This window comes from Corylus avellana, chromosome 5 (genome assembly GCF_965113065.1).
Source record: "Corylus avellana chromosome 5, dhCorAvel1.hap1.2, whole genome shotgun sequence".
In the NCBI taxonomy this organism is placed as follows: domain Eukaryota; kingdom Viridiplantae; phylum Streptophyta; class Magnoliopsida; order Fagales; family Betulaceae; genus Corylus; species Corylus avellana.
This window is the reverse complement of record NC_142494.1, coordinates 14,389,181-14,400,003: the sequence shown is the minus strand read 5'-3', so window position 1 is coordinate 14,400,003 and position 10,823 is coordinate 14,389,181. Positions and strand designations below refer to the sequence as shown.

Here is a 10,823-nt window from a genome sequence, read left to right as displayed (position 1 = left end):
AATCCTAACCTCACTTTTTATAGAATAATAATATAAGAATCTTCCTAAATGTAATATGATTTTAAAAATTATTATTGAATTTGAGATGGTTATTAATAAATTTTGATTTATTAATAATTTTAAAAAGTATATCACGTTTGAAAGTAATCTAGTCTAGAGAGATTTGAGATTGAATAATTCTATGGGGAAAATTCATTTTACCCCCTGAACTTTGAGGTGTTTTTCAATTTGAATGCCAATATTTAAGAATTTTCAATGTACTCCCCTATTGTTTCAAAAATTAGCAATAGTAGCCCTTTGTTACTAATTTACGTCTAAGTTGACGGAAAATTATCCCACATGCTGGGAACAATATGCATTCTCTTCCAATTTTGCCCCTCAATCAAGATAGTGAAATGACCTAAATTGCAAAATGTGTTGGGTTTTAATGAGGGGCAATTAGGTTATTTCACTAGCTTTACTAAGGGGCAAAATTAGAAGAGAATGCATATTGTTCCCACATGAGACGCACACAGGATAATTTCCGTTCACTTAGACAGAAATTAGTAATGGATGGTCGCTATTGCAAATTTTTGAAACAATAGGGGATATATTAAAAAATTTTAAACATTAGAGTTCAAATTGAAAAGCACCTCAAACTTTAGAGGAGTAAAGTAAAGTTTTTCCTAATTCTATTGTTGTCTAACTAGGGATAGAGCTAGACTTTGGTATGGTTAGGGGCCAATAGGCAAATATATATATATACACAGAAAAAAAAAAAAAAAAAAAAAGAATTCCTTGTGTTGGGGGGCAATGACCTACACTGGTCAACTCCCAATTTCATCCCTAGTCTAACAGTGTATTTAGTGCATGTTTGGGATTGCGATTTACAGCACCAAAAGGGCTTTTAGGTTCCAAAAAGCACTTTTAAGGAAAAATAAGGTCGTTTGGGTTTCTTTTAATAAAGAGCTTTTTGTCCTCCCAAACGTTGAACTGAGCGTTTATTCACAAACTCCAATTTGGGGCTTTTGACCAAACGCACTTCAAATAGAAAAGGCGCACCGCAGTTTTTGTTTAATGAAAATAACACAGTGCCAAAAATATCCAAAATATTTCACATATTTACAACATTACCAATATATATACAAATTTTTTTATGCCTTGCGCCTCTTCCGCGAATTTGAGAGCTGCAAACCCTTCTGTGAATTTGAGAGCTGGTGAGTCCCATCGCCTGTCTTTGAGAGCTACATATTGTGGTATGTCTGATTTTTCTTTTGATTTCTATATACTCTTGTTCTTTTTAGGGTCAAAGAGAGAAAGAGAGACAAAACTTTGACGTTCTTGGCTACAAAAAACATAACCAAGAGAAAGTGTTTATATAGAAAGTGAAAAATCATGATGAGCAATATGGTTTTTTGAGCAAAGTGACAGAGAGACGAGATTTCTGTATTTTGGCTTGTTTTTTGAGTGTATGGTTTACTGAGCGAGAGATGGAAGAAAATATTGAGGGAGAGAGATATACTTTGAGGACTAGCAGAGTGAGAGAGACGATGGCTTTATTACTCTGCTTTTTTTCTGAAATTTTTTTTCTTTCTAAGCACCTTTTTTTGCATTGTTTCTGATGTGGCCCCTTTTTCCGCTTGTTTTTTCTGCATCTTCACGTGGAGCACGCCCCGTTTGAATTATCTCACTATTTTTTTCTCTCTCACATGTCGCACTCGTCACATAGCCTTGCCCCTCTGTCAACAGAAAGGACAAGAACGTGTGTGAACAGATTTGGCAGAGATATTTTGTAATCTCTCTCTCTCTCACCACCGAGCCATGCCTTCTTCTTTGCAATTTTTTTTTTTTTCTTTTCTGTGAACCACAAAGATTTGGCAGAGATTTTTGTAATCTCTTTCTCTCTCACACACACCACCAAGTTATGCCTTCTTCTTTGCAATTAATATATATATATATATATTGTAAATCTCTTTCTCTCTCTCACACACACCACCGAGTCATGCCTTCATCTTTGCGATTATTATTATTTTTTTTTCTAAGCCAAAACAGTCCTGCAAAACTTGATTCCAGCAGCTTCATTTTATATATATAATCTCTCTCTCACCACCAACTCATGTTTTTGTCATTTGCAACACTTGATTCTGAAACATGCTCAATATATATGAAATTTATGAAAGGGGAAAGTGACAATGGCATAAAAAATAATTAATTCACGTGAATTATTTAATGTTTTTTTTTGTTGTTGCAAAAACTTGATTCCATTATTTTTTAATATTGCCCTTTTGTTTGATGGACATGCATATTATTTATGTAAATATGATTTTTTTTTTCATTCTATTAATTGATCAATTTAAACAAATTTTTAATTGGTAATAATGTTTAACATACTTTTTATTTATAATTTTATCAGATTATTTATTGTGTGACAAAATAAGTAAAAAAGGTCAAAGCAACGTTGCTGCTACGGCAGATACTCAGATAAATAAAGTAGTTTTGACTGAAAAATTGCTAGAAGATTATCTTGACATATGTATTACTGAGATTCATGCTGGTAACCGCCCAGGAACACATTTCAATAGGACAGGATGGAAAAATGTGATAGATAAATTTAATGAAAAAACTGGAAAACAATATTGCTATAAACAACTAAAGAACAAGTGAGATAGTTTGAAAAAAGAGTGGAACATTTGGAAGAGATTGATAGGGAAGGAAACTGGCCTTGGATGGGATCCGGTGAAAAAGACAATTGATGCACCCGATGATTGGTGGGAAAAAAAATTGCAGGTATTATATTTGTACTTGTTTGTTTTTTGTTTAAATGATTTGCACAAATGTTTATTATTGATTTTTACATAAACCTGCATACAAGAAGTTCTAGAAGCAACCAAGTTTCGCACGACAGGTTTGGCTTATGCTATGAAGGTGGAGATATTGTTTAGAGATATAACTGCCACTGGGGAGGGATCTTGGGCACCATCCATAGGGTTGGTTCCTAATGATATTGATTTCATAGATAGTGCAGAAGTAATGCTTAATGAAGATGACAATGTTGTAGAAGGTTTAAATGTTTTGGATGATGAACCAAATCTCAATACACATGGCATTGATGATATTCCTGCTGATTTAGATACACGGGATAAAGAAAATAAGAAGTTTGGTCTTGCGGTTCAATGTAAGAAAAGAAAGAAAGGAGTTCAAATTGTTAGTGAACATTTGAGTCGTATTTGTGATGTAATAGAAAGTAAGAATACAGTGGCATCCAAGAGCTACGATAAGCTTGGATGTAATATTGAAGAGGTCATGGATGTTGTTTGGGGGATTGCTGAAAGAGAAAATGACATTGATATCCTTAAGTTTGCAACATAGGTATTTCTTATGAGATCACATAGAGAGATATTTGTGACTATTAAAGAGCCATGGTTGCAGATTGACTTTATCAAGCGAATAGGAAATAGAGAAATTAACCGTTGTAGCATGGATTAATGTTGTTATTTTTTAATGTTGTTTTGTTATGAACTATTTGAGAAACTGTAATGATTTATTTGAGTGTTATTTATTTATTTATTTTTTTTTATGTGTTGATTTGTATACTAAGGTGAGTATATTATAATTGGATTCATAACTATGTTTGGAATGGGTGCTTATATATTTATTTTGTGTTTATTTATTTATTTGTTTTCCTTACAAATATGGACAATAGTGATTATAGCACTCAAGATGATACAAGTGATAGTGATTATGGTGAAGAGGAAAATGAAAATGAAAATGATGTTTTTATTCTAGCAGCTGCAGCAGTAAAATTTGTTGAAAACTATTATATGCCATATATTGCAAAGGAATCTTGTAGGACCTCTTCTCAAACAAGTTATAAATGGGTTATGGAAATTGTACAAGGTAATCCTGATAGGTGCAAACAAAATTTCAGAATGGAAATACACGTATTCCTTTACTTGTGTAAAGAGTTGAAGGAAAAATATCATTTAAGAGGTACTAGGAAATTACTGTTGAAGAGTTGATAGCTATGTTTTTGATTACTTTAGGCAATGGGTTTGGGAATAGGATAGTGGAAGAAAGGTTTCAACATTCAGGAGAAACAGTTAGTAGACATTTTTCTCATGTTTTAATCGCTGTTTCAAGAATGGCGGTTGACATTATTAATCTTATTGATAGGGAGTTTAGGAATGTTCCAAGAAAAATTCGTGATGATGAGCGGTATTGGCCATACTTCAAAGATTGTATTGGAGCTATTAATGGAACCCATGTGCCAGTTAAAATTTCTCCATCAAACCAAATACCATATATTGGTCAAAAATGGACTCCTACTCATAATGTTATGGCTGTTTGTGATTTTCATATGTGTTTCACCTTTGTTTGGGCTGGATGGGAAAGTATTGCACATGATACACGCATTTTTTTGGAAGCTATTCGAAAGAAAGAATTGCGATTTCCACACCCACCTAGAGGTTTGTATTTAATAAAAATAACAATTATGAATTATACATGAAAAAAAAAAATATGACTGTTATTTGTATATTTTTTGTAGGAAAATATTACTTGGTAGATGCAGGATATCCTCATATGAAGGGATACATGGAGCCATACAAAGGAGAATTATATCATCTACCAGACTTTCATCGCGGAAGCCAACCGAGGGGTATGCATGAAATTTTTAATCATGCACATTCATCACTTAGATGCACTGTTGAAAGAACATTTGGAGTTTCGAAAAATAAGTGGAAGTTATTGCATTGCATGCCGAGTTTTCCTTATGATAAACAAGTGAAAATCGTGGTGGCGTCTATGGCTCTTCATAACTTCATTAGGAAGCATGCAATAATGGATGCTGAATTTCAATCATATGATGATGATGAGGATTTACTACCTACTGACAGTATAGGCGATGACGAAGCACAAGATGAGTCAAACATACAACAATCAGAGACATCATATGAAAATTCTATGAACATTGAACGTGATCATATTGCTAATATACTTATGACCCGTTAATGTTTTATTTTTATTTTTATTTTATTTTTATAAACTACTTAAAATGTTGTAAGGATTTCCTTGAATGTTGTTCTTTTTTATGTGTTAAATACTTTTAAGTGTTGTGGTGTTAAAAAGTGTGTTAAATAATTTAAATAATTTTTTTTTAAAAAAAAAAAAAGAAAAAGAAAGAATATGTTGACGTTTTGTTACATAAACCATTACAAAATAATTTTTACTTGTGAAAGCTAACATTAACCATTTTTATATAAAAAGGTTGGTATAAAATGGAAAAAAAAAAAAAAAAAATCATTACCAACCTTAGGCCTTTATTGAACAACATGTAATGATTTTACGTAAAATGACATATTTGGTGTCACATAATGATTTTTTTTTCGGCCTATATTAAAAAAAAAAAAAAAAAAATCATTACATGTCCTTTATTGTCATCTTTTCAACTAAAAGCACTTTTTATGTTTTGTTATCAAACATCAGTAACATAAAAAAAGCACTTAAGACATGCGGTTACCAAACATGTAAACAGCTTTTTAGTAATAGTACTTTTGACAAAAGCTCACAGGTAAAAGCTCTATATTCAAAAGCTCTATTTTCCACTGCAATCCCAAACAGGCTTTTACACACATACATATAATCTAGCTAACTAAGTTCGAAATATAAGGAAATATCAATCTATCACTACAAAAAAATCTAGTTTTAGTGACGTGTCTACATTAACCCTTTTTTTTTTTTTTTTTGAAACGTCACTAATTAGTGAGATGTTAATTTTTAACAGTCACTAAAATTTTTTTAGTGACGTGTCAAATCTGACACGTCACTAATTCAAAAAAAAAATAATAAAAAATATTTTAAAAGAGGAAAAAAATAAAAATAAATTGTGACATGTTAATTGGCACACGTCATTAATTAGTGAGGTGTCTGTGTAACACGTCACCCATTTGTGACGTGCCACTCTGACACGTCACAACTAGGGTGACGTGCCATAGTGGCATGTCACCCCTATAGTGACGTTTCAGATTGGCACGTCACCAATGTGGTGACGTGCCGCTGTGGCACGTCGCTATAGGCAATTAATTAATTATAATTTAATTTTAAAATTAAAATACATCTTTATTAATAAAAAAAGACATAAAAATATATCTCACATTTGATAATAAAAGAAAGATATAGTTACACAAAACATTGCATAATCGTATAAATCACAAAAAATTTAAATTTAAATTTGAATTCTGATTATTAAAACATTAATAGAAAATTAGACAAAATTTGTGATGATATTTTTGTGATACCTATTTTATTTCAATACAAATAAAACTCATATAATTATGAACATTTACAAAATATTACATAGCAAAATAACAATTTTTTTTAAATACAAAATAAAACAGAATATTTCACTCAATATGTATTTAATGCAATCAAACAAATCATTTTACGACATTTTTTTTTGAAAGGGAATATCATTCCAATCCCATTAATAAAAAGGATCAAGCATATATCTCTTACATCACAAGAGCACAAAGCTTAGATAATGCAAATCATAGCCGAAGGTACAAGGTTACAACATCATAGACACATACATAACATTCTATCATTTAAGACCTATCTATGATTTCAACTTCCACTAACCTATGACTAATCTTCAAATGAAATAACAGATCTGTTCCAAGTAGACACAATCCAATGCATAGGTAGCGCTTATTCTTCAGCCCTGGGCACATAAAACGTCTGTGCCAACACTCATCCTCCTCGACCCGAAAGCCAGGATATAGTTCTCATCCACAACCAAGGGTTTGGACTAACAACAAATACCCCATAGATCAACAAGAGAACAAGGCATTATTATAAGCAAATAAAACAAGAACAAAAACTACAAATCAAGCTTGAGGCCAACCAGATCTGAACCCCACAAGGAGATCGGAGAATGGGGAAAAGGAGGCACCCCGAAGGGGGGCTCAATAGCTGCTGGGACCGGAAGCAAGGCGCGGTGAAAACCCCGAAAGAGGCGGAGAACTGGAAACAAAACCTGCACAAGCAGGGAGGAGGAGGAGGAGGAGGAGGAGGAGGAGGAGGAGGGGGGGGGGGGGTAGGAAAGCCCATCCCTCCTCCCCCAAAGAGAGGACCTGTGCGGTGCTCCCTAAGGAGCTAGGGTTTTTCCTCGCCTTGCTCCTCATTTTACGTCATGTTCAATGCTTAATTATCTCTTTCATGTTTTAAAAGCGTTTTTATTCCTTTTCTAGACAACAATCAAATACATACATTTGTGTCTTATTTTGCTTTCAAAAGCAAAAATTTCCAAAAAATATTCAAGTAAATCAAATGAAAAAAATAAATTCCATAAAGCCATTCAAATGAATTAAAAAATAAGACTCTAAATTTTAATTTATTCCATATAAATTTAAAAAAAAATGTTAAAATATTTGTTATCATGTGAGTAGTTTTAATTGAATAATAGCAAGAAGAAAATTACATGTGGATTTTGATTATCAAAGCATTAGTTTTTAATATTATTGGTCTGATACCTATTATATTTCAATGAAAATTAAAATTCATATATTCTAAACATTCTAAAAAAAAAATACAAAGCAAATTAAACAACATAATTTTTTATGAATACAAAATAAAACAAAATCTTTCACTAAACCAGCCTAGCGCAATCAAATCAATTCTCACATAAGGTGCAATGCTTAATAGATTTCTTTGGTGTTTCGAAAGTATTTATGTTCTTATTAATAATTGTTTGCCTTGTTTTGCATTCTTAAGTTCAAAAAGGACCGAGAATCAACTAAAGCATATCAACAAAACAAAAACTGAGCCAAGACGGGTTGGTCCCACACGGCCATTTTGATAGGCAACCACACAACAGTGCAGAGATGGATGGCATGGATGATTCACAGCCCCCAGAGGACATGACTAATGATGGGACTAGTGCTACACAGGCCACGCAGCCTAATGGCCCTGAACGACAAGTGTTGGGTCTTAACCAGGTCCGGATGATAGGTATGTATATATGCTAGTTATACCAATATAAGTATATATGTTTTGTAGTTAGTATTCACTTTCAAATAACATCGATACTCATTCATGTGTTAAACATCAATCTAGATGCAGGCAATAATTTTGATGTGTTGACCATTACTGATTCGCACAAGTTGTGGGGGATCCTTGACGGGCAAAGGGTTGTGTGCGAGTATAGTAGTGCGTGGCAACCCATAGGACTAAGCAGGTTGAAATTTCGACGGATGACCAGAAAGATTGTCAAGAGTGGGGCTTTTGTTGGGATACGCGATGACTAGACGAAGGTACCATAGCGTGCGAAGGAAAATTTATGGAATGCCTTGATGGTATGTGTAAATTAGATGTTATTAATTTATGATAGCTGATGTGTGCCAAATATTGCATATTTGGACCCCTTAATTTACTTGTGTTAATCCTTTAGCTGTGTTATTATCTGATGTTCTGTGTTAGTTTTGTGTTTTTAATATTTTGTAGGTGTTGAAGAAAAACTACTTTTTGGAAGAAAATATACTTTGAGAAGACCTAGATGATATGGTTAAGTTTAACCAAATCCAAGAAATGGGTAAATCGGATTAAGGATAACATTGGATAAAATTTCGAATTGGATTCAAATTCAGATTCTACACGTCTCAGTATTTTGACCATAACTTTTCGTTCACATATCCGATTGAGGTGATTCAAGTGGCGTTGGAAAGATAACTCAAAATACTACAATTCATTGTGAAATAGGATTTTGCTAATTCGGATGTTTACTATTCAAAAATCGTCCCGTAATTAAATGGTACAAACCTGGACGAATTGTATCCGATTTCAACTTGTAAAACCCTAAGTTTTAGGTCTATAAATAGGGAATTATCAGATTAGTTGAGGGGGCTACGAATTTGAAGATTGCAGAGGAGAAAGAAGAGAGTTTAAGGTTTTCCTAACTTTTGAATCTCTACTTTGTGATTCTTATTTGTAAGTACTCGATTTTACATTATGAATTCAATCAATTTTGTTTTGTCTTTCAATAACATGAGAGGCTAAACCTTCAACTAAGGTTAAAGATGAAGCCTCACTTATGATTAGCAACTTTGTTTCATGTATGTAATATTTCCCAATTTAATGGTTTAATTGCTCTATTGTTTTACTTCTAATCAATTGGATTGAATAACTCTTGGATATCTTTTGTAATTCAAGGATACACTTGATGATTTAAGATTATTCAATATAATTGATTGCTTGGTTTTCTTTGTTAAAAATTGGATTTCCCCTGTGATTTATTCTCTGGATACAATTGATGTTTTGATAAAGATTGGATATTTTCTTGTGATTTACGGATACAGTTAATGATTTGATCGAATATTGGATTTCTTTTGTGATTTGGGTTATGAATGGATACGTGGGATCTTTTGATTAATTCTTTGAAGCAATAGTAAAACAAACTTAAGATTTATATGTGAGAACTTTGGGGAATATTATAGATCATGAAATTATGTTGTTATGAATTTGTGAGTGTGGATTTTGAAACTTTAGTGTTTCGTCATAAGATTTCAATCACTTTAAATTGCTCATGCTTTTGTTTTTTTTCATTCAAACAGAAAAATCTCTCAAAAATTTGGAACTAAATTAGGATTTAATTAATTTAGATTTAAAATTGCTTTCAAGAATACAATTCCCTGTGGGTTCGACCTCGCACTTGCAATCCATTAACTACAATTGATTTGTGCACTTGCGAGTTAAATAAATTTGCACAACAAGTTTTTGGCGCCATTGCCGGGGAATTGTTTATTTTTTTAAACCAATTTATTTCTAGATCCGTTTTATTCTTCTACTAGTTATAATTAGGATTTTATTTTTCTGCAATTTGTTTTGTTTTATTTGTGTTACTAATACAAATTTTTTTTTTTAAAAAAAAGATTTTTCTTTTTGTTTTTTGTTGTTGTTTTGTTTGTGTTACAGCCCTGCTACGATCGAGCACACTTGTAGCCAAGACAGCAACCGCAACAGTTCAGTAGATTTTTGCCAAAATCTTTTGGTCCTTTTTTGTGAGTTTTTAGTTTCTGTTTAAATTAATTTCTGCTTGCAATTGTGTTTAGTTAGTTTAATATAATTTAATTTAGTTCAATTCATTTCAGTTTTTAGTTTATTAGTTTGTTAGGTTGTTAGCTTGTTAGTTCCTATTTGCATGTTCGGTCGTAGGGCTTTAAATCTGGAGTTAAACGCTTTTGATCCTGAAATTGAAAGAACAGGGAGAGAGAATCTAAGACAGCCACCAAACTCACCCACCAATTCTCAAAGTTCCGAGTCTGATTCGGAAAAGTCTGTTAAGATGGGAGAACGAAATCAACCTAGATCCCTTAAGGAGCTGTTCGTACCCAACATTACCAACACACCGTCATGTATAGTGTTGCCAGCTACTCGCTTCGAGCTGAAGCCGAGTACAATAGGTCACCTTCCTGCATTTAGAGGATTAGAGAATGAGGATCCATATGTTCATGTGAGGATTTTTTTGGAAATTTGCGACATTGTTAATACACAAAATGCCCCAGCAGAAGCGGTGCGCCTTCGGTTATTCCCTCTGTCCCTACATGATAGGGCGAAATCCTGGCTACTCAACAATAGGCCTGGATCTATCACTTCTTGGGATATGTTGCAAAGCAAGTTTTACCACAAGTTCTTCCCAATTTCCAAAATCAATGCCCTCCGTCTACAGATCACCAATTTCAGACAAAAAGAAGGGGAAAGATTCACCGATAGCTAGGAGAAGTTTAAAGAGCTTACTATAAAATGCCCACCCCACGGGTTTGAGAATGAGGTGCTAGTTCAAATTTTCTATA

At 32.9% G+C, this 10,823-nt stretch overlaps 1 non-coding gene and 2 pseudogenes across 1 annotated transcript; 2 read left to right on the top strand and 1 right to left on the bottom strand.

Moving 5' to 3' along the window:
- The first annotated feature begins 1,135 nt into the window (after positions 1–1,135).
- Positions 1,136–3,465, top strand: LOC148585816 (L10-interacting MYB domain-containing protein-like; annotated as a pseudogene).
- A 206-nt stretch (positions 3,466–3,671) lies between these two features.
- Positions 3,672–4,989, top strand: LOC148585815 (uncharacterized; annotated as a pseudogene).
- A 5,695-nt stretch (positions 4,990–10,684) lies between these two features.
- Positions 10,685–10,791, bottom strand: LOC132176764 (small nucleolar RNA R71). The gene has a single exon (XR_009439618.2). It is a non-coding gene; the product is annotated as a small nucleolar RNA R71 (small nucleolar RNA).
- Between the last annotated feature and the right edge of the window lie 32 nt (positions 10,792–10,823).